This window comes from Diplotaxodon limnothrissa, linkage group LG3 (assembly GCF_057381915.1).
Source record: "Diplotaxodon limnothrissa isolate DT_005_m linkage group LG3, D_limnothrissa_male_GT1.1, whole genome shotgun sequence".
NCBI classification, from domain to species: Eukaryota; Metazoa; Chordata; class Actinopteri; order Cichliformes; family Cichlidae; genus Diplotaxodon; species Diplotaxodon limnothrissa.
In genome coordinates, this window is record NC_140598.1 from 50377514 (window position 1) to 50393976 (window position 16463).

The 16463-nt window shown below is 47.6% G+C and overlaps 1 pseudogene; it reads left to right on the plus strand.

The window, feature by feature from the left end:
* The first annotated feature begins 11292 nt into the window (after nucleotides 1-11292).
* Nucleotides 11293-15197, plus strand: LOC146636453 (uncharacterized; annotated as a pseudogene).
* Nucleotides 15198-16463: the final 1266 nt, after the last annotated feature.

Below are 16463 nucleotides of genomic sequence, written 5' to 3' on the forward strand. Positions count from 1 at the left end.
ATATTTAATTATTACTGTTTAAATGACTTATATGCTATTATTAGTAGTGGTGTTGTGCTTAGCATTAAAATGTCTTTTTCTGTAATACAAAGTGCCAATAAACCATTAATATATGTCTATGTGCTTGTATTTATTTTACCCTACTCAAATTCAATTTATGATACATTTTATTTTGAAAGATTTAAAATGGTTCTTTAAAGAACCACTCAAAAAAGGTTCTTTAAAATGGTTCTTTTAAAGAACCATTTGAAGGATCTTTTTAAAAATGGTTCTTTGAAGAACCATTTCTTTCAGTGGTTCATTGAAGAACCTTTAAAGGTGCCCCAAAGAACCATTTCTTGATGGTTCTTTGGGGCACCTTTGAAGGTTCTTCAATGAACCACTGAAAGAAATGGTTCTTCAAAGAACTTTTGTTTGAAAGGTTCTTTGTGGCACCAAAAAAGGTTCTTCTATGGCATCAGTCTAAAGAACCACTTTTAATTCCAGTTGGCACCTTTATTTTTCTGAGTGCAGGACGAAAACCGCATTGTTCCTCCTGTATCCGAGGTTCGACTAGCGGACGAACTCTCCTTTCCAGCACCCTGGCATAGACTTTCCCAGGGAGGCTGAGGAGTGTGATCCCCCTGTAGTTGGAACACACCCTCCGGTCCCCCTTCTTAAAGATGGGGACCACCACTCCGGTCTGCCAGTCCACGGGTACTGCCCCTGATCTCCACGCAACATTGCAGAGGCGTGTCAAATAGGACAGCCCTGCAACGTCCAGAGCCTTCTGGAACTCGGGGCGGACCTCATCAACACCAGGGGCTCTGCCACCAAGGAGTTGTTTAACTGCCTCAGTGACCTCGCCCCCGGAAATTGGCGGGTCATTCCCCTCATCCCCAGACTCTGCTTCCTCCTTGGAAGACGTGTCAGTGGGATTAAGGAGGTCCTCGAAGTATTCCTTCCACCGCCTGACAATTTTCTCAGTCGACGTCAGCAGCGCTCCGCCAGCACTATACACAGTGCAGGTAGAGCACGGCTTTCCCCTCCTGAGATGCCTGACGGTTTGCCAGAATCTCTTCGAGGCAGTCCGAAAGTCTTTTTCCATGGCCTCTCCGAACTCCTCCCACACCCGAGTTTTTGCTTCAGCCACTGCCCGAGCCGCATTCCGCTTGGCCTGTCGATACCTGTCGGCTGCCTCCGGAGTCCCACAGGCTAACCAAGCCCGATAGGACTCCTTCTTCAGCCTGGTGGCTCCCTTCACCTCTGGTGTCCACCATTTGGTTCGGGGATTACCACCACGGCAGGCACCAACCACCTTGCGGCCGCAGCTCAATGCAGCAGCTTCGGCAATGGAGACGCTGAACATGGTCCATTCGGACTCAATGTCCCCAGTCTCCCTCGGAATGCTGTTGAAGCTCTGCCGGAGGTGTGCGTTGAAGATCTCGCGGACTGGGACCTCTGCTAGATGTTCCCAGCACATGCTCACTATGCGTTTAGGTGCACCAGGTCTGTCCAGTGTCCTCCCCCGCCACCTGATCCAACTCACCACCAGGTGGTGATCAGTTGACAGCTCAGCCCCTCTCTTTACCCGAGTGTCCAGAACATATGGTCGCAGGTCTGGTGATACGATTACAAAATCGATCATCGACCTACGGCCTAGAGCGTCCTGGTGCCACGTGCACTTATGGACACTCTTATGTTCGAACAAGGTGTTCGTTATGGCCAAACTGTGATTAGCACAGAAGTCCAATAACAAAGCACCGCTCGGGTTCAGATCAGGGAGGCCGTTCCTCCCAATCACGCCCCTCCAGGTCTCGCTGTCGTTACCCACGTGAGCATTGAAGTCTCCCAGCAGGACAACAGAGTCTCCAGGTGGAGCACCTTCCAGCACCCCCCCCCCCCCCCCTCCCCCCAGGGACTCTAAGAAGGCTGGGTACTCCGAACTGCCACTTGGCGCATAAGCGCAGATGTCAGTCAGGACCCGTTCCCTGACCCTAAGGCGCAGGGAACAAACCCCCTCATCCACCGGGAAAAACCCCAATGTACCGGCAGCAAGCCGAGGGGATATTAGAATACCCACCCCAGCCCGCCGCCTCTCACCAGGGGCAACTCCAGACTGAGACAGAGTCCAGCCCCTCTCCAGAAGACTGGTTCCAGAGCCCAAGCCATGCGTAGAGGTGAGCCCGACTATATCTAGCTGGTACCTCTCAACCTCACGCACTAACTCAGGCTCCTTCCCCACCAGAGAGGTGACATTCCATGTCCCTATTGCCAGTCTTGGCAGCCGGGGGTCAGTCCGCCAGGGCCTCCGCTCCTGGCCGCCACCCGGCACACAATGCACCCGACCCCTATGGCGCCTCCTGCGGGAGGATGGGCCCATGTCTCCTCTTCGGGCTGTGGATGATGTGGTTCTGTTGGCTTCATCGGGTGAGGGCCTCCAGCTCGCACTGGAGCGGTTCGCAGCCGAGTGTGAAGCAGCGGGAATGAGGATCAGCACCTCCAAATCTGAGGCCATGGTTCTCAGCCGGAAAAGGGTGGAGTGCCCACTTCGGGTCGGGGATGAGTTCCTGCCCCAAGTGGAGGAGTTCAAGTATCTCGGGGTCTTGTTCGCGAGTGATGGGAGAAGGGAGCCGGAGATCGACAGACGGATTGGGGCTGCAGCTGCAGTAATGCGGACGCTGCACTGGTCCGTCGTGGTGAAGAGGGAGCTGAGTGTAAAAGCGAAGCTCTCAATTTACCGGTCGATCTACGTCCCTACCCTCACCTATGGCCACGAGCTGTGGGTAGTGACCGAAAGAACGAGATTGCGGATACAAGCGGCAGAAATGGGCTTCCTCCGAAGGGTGGCTGGCCTCTCCCTTAGAGATAGGGTGAGAAGTTCGGCCATCTGGGAGGGGCTCAGAGTAGAGCCGCTGCTGCTCCACATCGAAAGGAGCCAGCTGAGGTGGTTCGGGCATCTGACAAGGATGCCCCCTGGGCGCCTCCTGGGTGAGGTGTTCCAGGCATGTCCCACCGGGAGGAGGCCCCGGGGCAGACCCAGGACACGCTGGAGAGATTATATCTCTCGGCTGGCCTGGGAACGCCTTGGTGTTCCCCCGGATAAGCTGGAGGAGGTGGCTGGGGAGAGGGAGGTCTGGGCCTCCTTGCTTAGGCTGCTGCCCCCGCGACCGGGCCTCGGATAAAGCGGATGAAGATGGATGGATGGATGGATGTTTCACAGATGATGGTAATGGTCCTATCCTGGTGAGTCCTGTTCATCCTGTGACTGAGGGAGCTTCTGTTAGTCTGAGCTGCAGTTCGAGAACACAAAAAATACTTTCCAATGTGTTTTTCTGTCACAATGACAAACTTATTCAAAATGATACCCGAGGGGAGCTGAAGATCTCTGCAGTGTCAAAGTCTGATGAAGGTTTCAACTAGTGTCAGTACTCAGGAAGAGAGTCAGCACAGAGCTGGATGTCAGTTAAAGGTGAGCAGGATCAAAACATTTGATGTGTTTCTGTAAATGAGTTTCATGACTGACAAATAACATCATACTATCTCTTTAAATGTTTGAAGCCACCTGGGTCTATTTAGTCAGAATTTTATAAAACTATTATATTATATCTCTATCAGCATATATATATATATATATATATATATATATATATATATATATATATATATATATATATATATATATTAGGGGTGCAATGATACTCGTATCGATATTGAACCGTTCGATACAGTGCTTTCGGTTCGGTAGGCATATGTATCGAACAATACAAAAATTTTAATTTATTTTATCAACTTTCCTTCTGACGATGCTGTCTGTGTTGAGCGCTCAGTGAATCTGCGCTCGACAGTGCAGCCTAGGCGGAGTAGTCGAACGCAGATTCACTGAGCGCAGGGCAAGCCAGTGAGACAGAAGTTAAGCTCTCCTTGCAACATGGCAAATTGAACCTCCCTCACCCTTATTCAGATCTGGCGTTTGGAACTATTTTGGTTTTCATGTGACGTATGACCCTGAAGGTAAGCGCGTCATGGACTAAAGTAAAACATTATGTTGGATGTGCCAGGCAATGCTCAATTACATGGGTGGGAGCTAGTGTGTTAGCGCAGGTAGCTCGTTAACGTGTTGGCCGTCCAGCCCCACGCACGGGGCGATCCACGGTAGCTCGTTAACAGAGATTTGCCGTGTTGTGGCGTTAACGTCATTTCAACGAGATTTACGCTGACAGCACTAGTGGGAACACAACGAATATGACTGCACATTTACACCGACATCATCCTAGTGCAAAGACGAGTGGAAGCAGACAAAAACAACAAGCACGCATGCTACAAACTTTACCCGAGTCATTTAGACAGCCGTTAGCACATGATTCTCCTTATGGGGACCTGATATGTTTAATATGCTGCTGAGAATATAGCCCAGAAGAAGCGTATAGTATAGCTTTTATTTTGGAAAGAGCCATTTCTCTGTAATAAACTCTCTTTTCCAAAGATGAGTGATTCCTCAATCAGATACAGGGCTCGCAAAATCGCTAGCCCGACGTCCCGGGGCTAGCGATTTTTCCAGTCGGGCTACCAAAATCTATCTCTGCCCTGCCCGTCGGCCTATCGTAGGAAGGAAAAATATATGTCAATGCTTTTGCATTCTTTCGGAAATGTAGCTGGGTAATTATGTCATTGGCATCGGTGAGCCACTCTCAATATGTGACATACTGAAATCGCGTTTGAATTTGCGCTTGTGTTTTGCTTTCACTTTGCAATCGCGCGAACTGTGTATAGAGAGCGACAGTACTGATTGGTGAGTGATGATAATTTGCGCACCAATTCCTCTGACATCGTCTTATCAATCGTTAGCTTACTATGCAAACATGACAAGTGAAATCTCCCGCAGCAAGCTTAAACATGTGAGAGGTTGATCGCGCAGAGAATCGCTAAGCTTCTGTGAGTGCGTGTGTAAAAGCAGCAGGATATATATTTTAGTTCTGCTGAGCCAAATAAGACAGGTCAGGGTGAAGAAGTGACAGCCAAAGAAAAGCTTACCACAAAACAAAAAAGTTATGACAAATCAGACTATAAGGCAAAAAGAAAGTGCAGCTTTATGGTTTCATGGACAAAAGAATTTCTGTGGCTGCAATATGACAAGCTAAATAACCAGGGCTGCACATAAGTGGTCCGCAGGTGCGCATTCGCTGTCAAAATATAAAAACGCGCACAAGATAAGAAGTTGCAACGCGTGTTTGCGTACATAAGATTTTCAGGAGGAGGACAGACATTTGTTTAGAACTCTTAAAGATGTCGAAGAAGCAAGCTCCATCCATCCATCCATCTTCATCCGCTTTATCCGAGGCCGGGTCGCGGGGGCAGCAGCCTAAGCAAAGAGCTCCTCCTTGAATCGCTACCTTATCGTAGTGGAGGGGTTTGTGTGTCCCAGGGATCCCAGGGGCTATGTTGTCTGGGGGCTTTTGCCCCCTGGTAGGGTCTCCCATGGCAAATTGGTCCTGGGTGAGGGACCAGACAAAGAGCGATTCAGAAGACCCTTATGAAAAGAATATCGAGGGAACAGTTTACCCTGCCCGGGATAGGGTTACCGGGGCCCCGCCCTGGAGCCAGGCCCGGGGAGGGTGCCTGAGGGCGAGCGTCTGGTGGCCGGGCCTTAGTCTATGGGGCCCGGCCGGGCACAGCCCGAAGAGGAGACATGGGCCAATCCTCCCGCAGGCCCACCACCCGCAGGAGGCGCCATAGGGGTCGGGTGCATTGTGTGCCGGGTGGCGGCCAGGAGCGGAGGCCCTGGCGGACTGACCCCCGGCTGCCAAGACTGGCAATAGAGAAGCAAGCTCCTTTAAGCAATTACTGTGATGTTCCTCCACCTCCAAAGAAATGTCAGAAGGAGTCCGAACCACAAAAGAAGCGCGTATTCTCGGAAAAGTAGTTGCAGGAGGTGAGATGGCTTCAAACAAATGATGAACGCACAGAGATGTGGTGCAGAATGTGCTGTGAAAATTTAATAAATGACAAATTAAAAAGGCATGAACATTTTTTTTGTATCGAAAAAATATCGAACCGTGACACCAAAGTATCGAACCGAACCGTGAATTTTGTGTATCGTTGCACCCCTAATATATATATATATATATATATATATATATATATATATATATATATATATCAACATTCTATATTGATTATATCAGTAACATAACTTGCAAAACAAAGTTATGGGAAGCCTAAATTAAGTTTTCAGAATATTCAAAGCCTCAGAGACTTTGTTTCATTGTAAGGTTTTTAAAAGTTTAAATTGTCTAACACATATACAATTTGAAATTAATCATTTGTAAAATATAATTAAATAACACAGCTACAATGGTGGGAATTTACTTGTTCAGCAGAACAGTGTCCAGTATCTTGGCTTATAGGGCTTTGGAGTTGACGTCACGCCGCAATGCATTGTGGGAGCGCAGCTCCATTTTCGGGGTCTACGAATCAAAACAAACACACTGTGTTGGAACGACGACGACAAGAAACATGCTTAAAAGCAGCTCAAAAGAAAACGGACGGTATAGAGACTGATTGCGTCCAGAGGCGAGCAGCATGTACATAGTGGCTGGAGCGAAGAGGAGACTGCTACACACCTAGCGCTAGCATTAGAGGGAGATGCACTGCAGATAATCCTTGACCTAGCCCCGGCAGAGCAGCATGAGCTCCAGGCCCTCACTGCCGCACTCGAGAGGCGATTCGGGCAGCGGCACTCCACTGATCAGAGCAGAGAGCAGCTAACCAACCGGAGCCATCAACCGGGGGAGAGCCTGGGCACCTTTGCAGCAGACGTGTTGCTGTATGCTCGTCGTGGCTACCCAGAGTTTCCAGCAGCAGCCCGTGAGGAGCTTAGCCTGCATGCTTTTCTGCAAGGAGTTTTCCCAGAGCGACTACGCCAACACGTCTGCCTGGCCATGCCTCAGACCCTCCGTGAGGCGCTCCTTGAGGCTGAAAGGACCGAGCTGGTGCTCACCTCGCGACCTAACCAGCAGGTGCCCCCCCCAAACTACCCCCAAATCAGAGCCGCAGACTGTGACGGGGAGGGGGAGGTCGCCGAGATGTCCCAGCTGCAACCCTCAGTGCCCCGGAGGCGTCCTCGTCGACCAACCGACCGCTGCTACCGGTGCGATGAGCCTGGCCACGTGGCGTGTGACTGCCCAGCACCAGCCCCGAAGACCAGAACTACGCAGCCTCAGGGAAACGAGGAGGGAGCGGTGTAGCGAGGGGACCACCGCTCCAGCTTCCTGCCCCCCTCCAAGGACGATGCACAGTGGTGGGCCGAGTTGGGCACCTCAAGGGACTCTACCTGAGCTGCTGTGTTGAGGACCAGCCATGCCAGGCCCTGGTGGACACAGGGTCTACCATTTCCCTGATACAACCTGGCGTTCTTCTTGGAACATCTGGGCCACTGGTGAAGGGTTGGTTGCCCACAGACACCCAGCTGATGATAGTGATGGGGGAGAAAACTGTTATGCGGGGGAAGAAACCGTTGCGGATGCGAGTGAAGGATCTAGAGCTTGTGCACGACTTCTGGCTTGCCGACATTCAAGACCAGTGCATCATTGGCCTGGATCTGCTGAGCCGCTGGGGGGCCTGCGTCGACACCGCGAAGCTGGCTATCACTCTTGGCGCAGAGACTTTTGCTCTCCAGCACGGCCAAAAGCAGGGAGTGGGGACCAGACGAGACAGGTGTCGGGCAGCTGCCACTCAGCAGATTTCGGATGCCGGTGGCTCCGGGTCATCTCCATTGGCCTCAGCCTCTCAGCCTGACAAACCTCCTTCGACTGAGACCATCGAGGCTGTTGATGACCTTTGGCAGCGCAGCAGCGTAGGCCTCAACGTCGACCAGCGCCAGCGGTTGAGGTGCCTCCTGGACGAGAATGTGGACATCTTTGCCGCCAGTGACAAAGACTGTTGGCAGACGAGTCTGGTCCAGCACACCATCGACACCGGCTCTGCTCAGCCCATCCGTCTGCGCCCACACCGGCTGCCCCTCTCAAAACGGCAGGTAGTGGAAGAGAAGATACGTGAGATGGCTGCGGCTGGGGTGATAGAGCCGTCCAATAGCCCATGGGCGGCACCAGTGGTTCTGGTGGGGAAGAAGGATGGCAGCCCGAGGTTCTGCTGGACTTTCGCTGTCTCAATGAAGTCACCAAGAAGGACTCGTACCCGCTGCCGCGGATCGACGAGGCCCTAGATTACGTTACTGGCTCCGGTTCAGCTCCCTCGACCTACGCAGCGGTTACTGGCAGGTGGAGCTAGCACCCGACGCAAGGCCTAAGACTGCATTCACCATTCGACAGGGGCTGTGGCAGTTCAGGGTCATGCCATTTGGGCTCTGCAATCTGCCAGCGACGTTTGAGAGACTGATGGAGAGGGTGCTCGTGGATATCCCTCGTAGCCGCTGCGTTGTGTACCTGGATGACCTGTTGGTGCACGGTGGCGACTTCGACAGTGCACTGTCTCACCTGAGCGAGGTCTTGAGTGCCATCCGACGAGCTGGGCTGCGGTTCAACCCCGCGAAATGCCGGCTGTTGGCGAGAGAGACCACGTTCTTGGGCCATGTGATCAGCGCTCGAGGTGTCGCCACTGACCCCGCAAAAGTGGCTGCGGTCCAGGACTGGCCGACTCCCTCGAACGTCCAAGAACTGCGGAGCTTCCTGGGCCTAGCCTCCTACTACCGTCGGTTCATCAAAGGGTTCGCAACAATGGCCAGCCCCCTCCACCGCCTGACTGACAAGGGACAGCTGTTTGGCTGGGGGGATGCCTGTGCTGCGGCTTTTGCACAGCTGAAGGAGGCCCTCACCAGAGCCCCAGTCCTGGCCTACCCCAACGCCCGGCAACCTTTCATTATGGACCCTGATGCTAGCAATGTAGGGGTCGGGGCGGGCCTTTCCCAGTGGGACGAGGCTGGAGAACGGGTGGTGGCGTACTTCAGTCGTGCCTTGGGGCGTGCCGAGAGGAACTACTGCGTGACCCAGCGGGAGCTGCTGGCCATAGTGCTAGCGGTGCGGCACTTCCAGCCATATCTGTACAGCTGCCGGTTCCTCCTGCGCACTGACCATGCATCTCTGACTTGGCTCCTGAACTTCAAACACCCAGAAGGGCAGGTGGCCCGCTGGCTGGAGGTCCTTCAGGGCTATGACTTCGAGATCCAGCATCGGCCAGGTCGACAGCATGGCAATGCTGATGCCCTCTCCAGACGGCCCTGCGTAGCCGTCGAGTGCCGCTACTGCCTGCGACAGGAGGAGTGGGCCCAGGAGGTGCTGGGCGTGGCTACTGCTCAGGCCACAGCCGGCGGAGGGGGGTGGCTCCCATTGACAACGCAGCAGCTGAAGCGGGAGCAGGAGGCCGACGCGACGTTGGTTCAGGTGGGGGCCTGGCTTGAGGCGGCGCTCCTCCCTCCCTGAGCCTGGTTCTGCCGGAGGTTTCTTCCTGTTAAAAGGGAGTTTTTCCTTCCCACTGTCGCCAAAGTGCTTGCTCATAGGGGGTCAATATGATTGTTGGGTTTTTCTCTGTATCTATGAAGCGCCTTGAGGCGACTTTTGTTGTGATTTGGCGCTATATAAATAAAATTGAATTGAATTGAATATATTAATAAATGTATTTGTTTATTCTAACAATGTGAAACATTATTACAGCCCACTTTGTATCAAACAACCAGTCTCACTCTTACCAAAAAGAATATTTAAGTATAAGTATACTTTAAAAACTAGAAAACAAGCAAGTATACCTTTAGTTTACTTTGTATGTATTTTCTTCCTTTTTTAGACCAAATTACATTTAAGCATACTTTAAGTACAGTTAGAAGTATACAGAAAAGTATAAGTACATTTAGTCTATACTTGTAGTATAGTAGTGCTTGTAGTATACTATGTAGTATGTAAGTTATTTGAAGCATACCTGAGGTTTACTAAGAAGTAAAAAGTAATACCCAGCATGCATTGCAGTGCTTTAACTATGAAATTAAAACAACTATGAAACAAATGATGTTTTAAAACAAGAATCTGTCAAAGATTCTTGTGTAATGTCTTTTACCCTTTGAACAGAGTAAGTGGGGTAAATCATTAATTTAAAAAATGAAATTGTTCAAACCGTGAGTGAAAAGGGTCAATAGTTAATAAACCTCAACTCTCAAAACATTTTCTCACCTGTTCATAATATAATTCTGGTACTTGAACTATGGGTGGAGTTCTCTATAAATGAAGCCTTCTGATAGTTAGAACTGTTATCTGATATCTGGGGAATGAAGAGATTTCTTACATGTGAAAAATACGTTTCAATTGCATTTTAATTACTGTTTTTAAATCAGAAGTAAGTCAAATATAAAAAGTAAATTAATAGTATACGTGTAAGGTTAGTATTGTCATAGTCGAGTATATTTTAATTATACTCTTGTAGATACTATGACATTATGCTAGTACATTTATGGTGAACAAAAAGTACATCTAAAAGTTAATTTCAAGAATACTGTTGTGTACTAAAACGGGGCCAATATAGTCACAAGAAGCATTATTAGTATACGTAGTAGGTAAGGCATACCTGGGAAATATAATTGAAGTATACTTATTTTTTGTATGGCCAGCAACAAAAACTAATGGCTACATTTAGAGTAATGTTTAAAAATGACTTAATTTAGCAGGGTGTTCCTTTTTTCTCTTCTTATTCTTTCTTATACTGGACCTTTGTTTGTTTTGTATAAGGTACTATTTAAGACACCTCTGCCTAACTACAGTGAACTAACCTAATAATATGCTCTGGTCGTCATTTTACACAAGTTAAGGTGTCACATCCATGAAACCTACACCACTAACCAGCATCAGTCCTACAACTTCACTCTCAAAATTAATAAATTCTGGGACAAGCAGAAACTGTATTTTTAGCGGTGCATTTTGTGGCAGGCCAGACTGCTATTAAATGCACTCTCCTAAAGAAATTATTCCTTTGTAGCACCACTTCCTCTTGGTTCAGAAGAGATGTCCTGATATACGTGATAATGTAACACATTATCACAGTTTAGCGCGTTGGGTTGTGTTTTTAAAGCTTTGTAATGCGACAGGCGCGATAGCCGACGCCACACGTTCACCTGACGTACAACGTGACGTATGACGCACACGTCGGGCAACAATGGGGATAGAAAATATTGCTCGAGGTGGTTAATGATCCTTTCGCTGGTTGCCAACCACCATTAAATAACAACAAGAAGAAAATATTGATCTGCTTCTCTTAGTTTTGCACGTTTAAGCCGCAATTCAGACAAACAAAGCTGCAAAGCTGGAGAACAACATGACCATCAACTATTCTGTGCCACAGATCCAGTTCGCTGCAGCACAGAGTGATGATGAGACCGTTAACATGTGCAACTTAGAAGTAGTCAGAGGTAACTGGATGTTCAATCGGATTAAATGCAAGGTTGATTGGATTATATCTGAAGATCATATGCTATTCGTGATAACTCTGAGTATTTCAAAATTAAATGAAACCACTTAACACTTTTTCCCTAAAACGGACTGACATGGAACACATTAAAGTTGGATTGACACCACCTAATCAGTCTGAAGGTAAGTCTTTATTTTTTTTCACTTATTCGAGAGAAGTCCGAAATGCGTTCTTATTACTGTTTGTTTTGACTTTTAAGCTACCCTACCAGGATATTTTCATTCAAATGCTAAGACAAAATGTCAATATCTATGAATGTGGAGACTCAAAAGACTAGTTTGGTAATAGTTGCCGATGGATTTATGAGACTTGATAGAAACTTGGACGTTTGCAACAGGTGAATCGGTGAACTACCGAGGTTGCGCCCAAATGCTTAAAGCTGTTAGCTGGTCAGTGTTTTCAGGTGTGCTTGTACTACCTGTACGGTGCGGAGTGCTGACTAAGTCATGTTAAACCCATTAAAGAGTCGAGCTCAAATATCTTTTCATTTTTGTGCACTGCTCTCTTGTTGGCACACATTTTCTGTTTATTGAAGCCTTTTGTGAATAATTTTGATCATGTAAAAACTGGGAATTGGTCCCTATTGACAATACTCTTATTTTTTGCATTGCATATGTCATTCAGGAAAGGTAATTGGTCACTGAACTTTTTGCACCTATGTGTATTTCTAAATTTTGTGGCTTCAGTGCACGGAAATTTATATTGTTCAGTTTGCATGTTAAAAGCCACAAACCCCTGACTACCAGGAAAAAAAATGTTGTCCAATCAAAAAAATTTTTAAATCCCCCAATGTTTGTAAGGTAATTAGAAGACTGAAATAATTTTTTGGGAAAAAAAAGTTCACATTTTTTAGATATCACATGTCCACTGCAGAGGACATTGGAAGGCCAAACGTGTAAAAATGAACTTTGATGGCAAACATTTTCTTCAACTCTTCACCAAGGAGAAGTTTGAACTCAAGGAACTGTAGTGGTTTCTTCCCCCAAAACTGCAAGTCACTGCTATACTGAAGCCACAAGTTGGTGATTTCCAGATCAAAAAGTAGAAAACTGCACATACTGTCAATTTCTGAGTGTGAGGGACCATCCTGTAGAAACTCAACATTCGGCAACAAGGTCCACGTCACCTATATTGGTAGTGTACTCAGCAATTGCCAGTGGACTTGGTACATGGACAAACCTTTTGTTTTTCTTAGACCATCTTGTGCGTCTGTCCTGAGGTTGATTGCCATAGGCAGAGGATGCCATGACAACTGTCCAACCACTTAATGACAGCAAGTTCAGGTCTGAGTACCATCCCTGATGCTCCTCCTTCTTTCTTCTTCAAGGGCTTATTCCCTATGATCTTCTTCATCAAACAACTCAAGATCTGGGTTTCCCTCATCAAACTGCAATAAATTTCTTTCTGCTTCTAAAAATGACTCCTTTTCTGGTCATTTAAAAAAACAGAACAAAATGGAGGAAATGACTACAAATGTCCACTATGGAGGACATTTTTTAAACACTTCAATACTATACTAAAATGAAGTTAGAATTAAGCATACTATGTTTTAATGCGTTATTAAGAGACTTATTTAAAATATGCTAACAACATTTATAGCTAAAAATTGCTCAATAAGAAGTTTTATGCACTTACTTTTCTTCTTCCCATAAAATGTGCTTGTAGCGATGGCCGCCATGTTCCTTAATGAAAAAACTAAAGTTCCCAAAGCTCCACCCCTTCACATTTGGTATCATTGGAAAGCCCTAAATGTCCTCTGTAGATACCAAAAGGAGGCAATTCTGTAGTATGCAGTGCATGGGAGATATTCAGGTTTAGAAAGGTGCACTACAGAGGACAAATTTGCATTGCTGGTAGTCAGGAGGATAGGCTTTCTTGTGGAACTGAGAACTGCCCTGCCACTTTCAGAACATTTTCTGCCTTCATTCACATATGCCTAGGAATCACAGAACAAGAAGGGAGACCACTGAGGAGGAGTTTTATAAATTCATTGGTGACCTCAGCTGTCAAGTTCCTGGATGTGGGTATGCTGCACAAAACTTCACAGCTCTTTGTGCCCCTCTCAGATTTCATATCAAAGATGGGGGGAAAAGTATTATGTCCATTTGAAGGTTGCTCTAAATACTTCAGTGTCCGAACATCATTTTCCAGCCATATTTCTCAAAAACATAAGTAGACAGTTCAGCAGTCAAGGCAACAAGAAATTGGGGGATTTGCCATAATACAAGGACAGGACACAGTTAATCTATTACAAGACTTTGTGTCATTTAAAAATGCAGGCTAAAATGCTCTTGCCAACCAGCACTATACAGAGCATCATAGAGGAATTTCAGGATCTTTGCAGCTGTGCAATGCACGAAACAAAAGTAGACACTGAATCTAACACCATTAACCTTTCGTTGGTAATGGTAGGACTAAGGGTGGAAATTGTGACAAACTGTAAAATATACTGTATTTTACGATGTATTTTTCAACTTTTCAATTCAAGACCTTGAGTTTGTAGTTCTTTTGCAGTCCTGGGATTGATTTTCATCTTCAGACAAGGTCCCCAAAACTGCCTTTCTGTTATTACTCAATCCTAATTGCAGGGTTCATCTTTTAGTGAACCCTGCAAGTTGCTTTTCCAATGATCTCTCTCTCTCTTTTTTTAGATGGCAGACCAAAGAATTTGAATGACACCATTACTCTGGAGCTTGGGAAAGATTTCCACTCCAACTGTCGCATGCAATCACAAGAGGAGACAGAGCTCATCCAGAGGACAGGAGAAGTATGGTTAGAATTGTTGTGGAGGCCATGCAAGTTCACTGCAGAAACCCTAAACATGCATCTTGTGAAGAGGTTGCTAAGATCATTGTAAACAGATACCCTCAAACATTTGCAGATTTTACCAAAAAGGGAGAAAGACTGGGTTGTGGACATTATTCACTACTAAGAAGCATCAAATCTAGAGTTGAACATGTTAATCAAGATAATACAACACAGAACCAGGAATGAGGAAGACTGCAGTCCCAACAGTAATGCAACCTCACCTAAAAAAGTTAGATGCCTTGTTGATAGCTATGGTTGTATAAATTGGCAGCCAGTTGAACTTCCTTAGGGGGAAACGTCAGCTTTTTAGAGGAAAAGAAACACATCCTGTTAACAATTTTTAATTCAGAAGGACCTGGAGCTGTGGAGAGACCTGATGTGGATGACTTCATGTGCCTCACATATATTTCTCAGCGGCAGCTTATCAACAGTTGTCCCTCACTTTCAGTAGCTGAAATTCAGGAGCAGTGGCCATTCTTGTTTACTCGGAAAGTTCTTTCGAACCACTTTTACAAACTCACAGGCATCGATATCAGTGAGCGCTTAAGTCAGGCCCTCATAACCAAAGGCAGAAGGATTATTAACTATTTCTCCAGCCAGAAGCTCAAATGGAACCTTGGTATAAGGACACTCATCCAGCAGATTGAAAGTGAGGGAGTTTTGACCAACAACAAGGTTGGCACAGCAGCCATACTTCTCATGATGAAGTATTACAAGGAAGATGAAGACTCTCTCTTTGTCTTAGCAGATGTAAGCTTCTTTCATACAGCTCTATATGCTGTTGCCCGCTGTCCTGTTTTTTTTTTTTTTTTTTTTTGTTACATAAAATGTCTTGGTCCTCTTTCTGGCAGGAAACACCTACCAGGATGTCCCTTGAAGCAGAGAACAACCTGCCAAGCACCCCAAGGCTGATTATGCTTGGTAAGAAGTCATTCATGAAATAGAGCTGATTAGACCATATTACAATTTCTGTTTGGCACAGGAGCTTTTCATGGACACAGGTATCCAGTCTCTGTTTTGTTAGCTCAGATTTCTGTAATTTCCTTTATAAACCAAGGTTGTTGGACAAGTGTCTCAGTGAATCCAGCAAAGTAATAATATCAAATTTCACATTACATATTACTGATCAACATGGTAGTCTAGCTACATTAACAGCAGAAATACTGAAGTCAATACTGTAAAGTTTAACAGCAGCACAAACTATAAACTCCAAAATAACCATACAGTTGATTCATCTCCGGTAATTTAACTGGGCTGACTCTTTGTTAGGTGTGTTTAATGTGCAGAATAATTCCCAATTATGTACAATTATAATATGTTAAAAGGGACTTATGTCTTCACACACCCCCGTTCTCTGCTAGCCATTGGGGCGGGGGGGCTGGGAGCAGATGTTAGCTGTCCGATTGGCCTCCCTGCTGCTGCGGAGCCTGGGACAGTCTGCTTGCCTCCACCCCGGGGGGAAGGGTAAGATCTCTTGGGTCTGGGTTCTGTTTCCCCCTCTGGGGGCGAGGGTACCTGGACCCGGGGTATAGAGTATGTTTGGGGAGTGTGATTGTGTGTACATGTCCATTTATGTCAATCCTTACGTTGGGTGAGTGCTGAGTGTTTGTATATGTGTGCATGAGGGTGGGAATGCATGTTTGTGTCTGTGTGTGCCTGTTTGTCTGTGTCTATATGTCAGGTCGGGTCTTAGACTCCACCTCTCTGGGAACTCCCAGGCCCTCCAAGGCCTATCTCCCCTCACCACACTCCCTGCCGGTGACTGATGCCCTCAGGGGTCGGTGCATTGGTGGTTCTTGGTGTCCGGGGCTGGGCACTCAGGTATGTACCGGCTCACTCCCGGTGGCTACCTGGCGGGGCCTGGCGCCTGTTGCTCAGTCAGGCCTCCTCCGGGGTGCGGGGGGCCCTCGGGCCTCCGGCCTCTGGGCCTGCGGCTCGGTTCACTCTGGCACAGCTGGCTGCCGGCACAGCTGGCTGCCGGCAGAGCCGGCGGGCACGCCGGTGCAGCCCCCTCTAGCTTCTGCTCGGTGGCTACTGGGTGACGCCTCGTCTGGGGATCCTCAGCCCTTCCCATGAGGGTGGCACGGATGCCCCTCCGGTGGTCCTCCTTGGGCTCTCGCACTCTGGGGCCTCTGGATGTCTGGGGCCTGGATCTCCTCCATGCCTGCTTCATGCCCTGGGGGACGGGGCTATGGCTCGCTACATCCTCT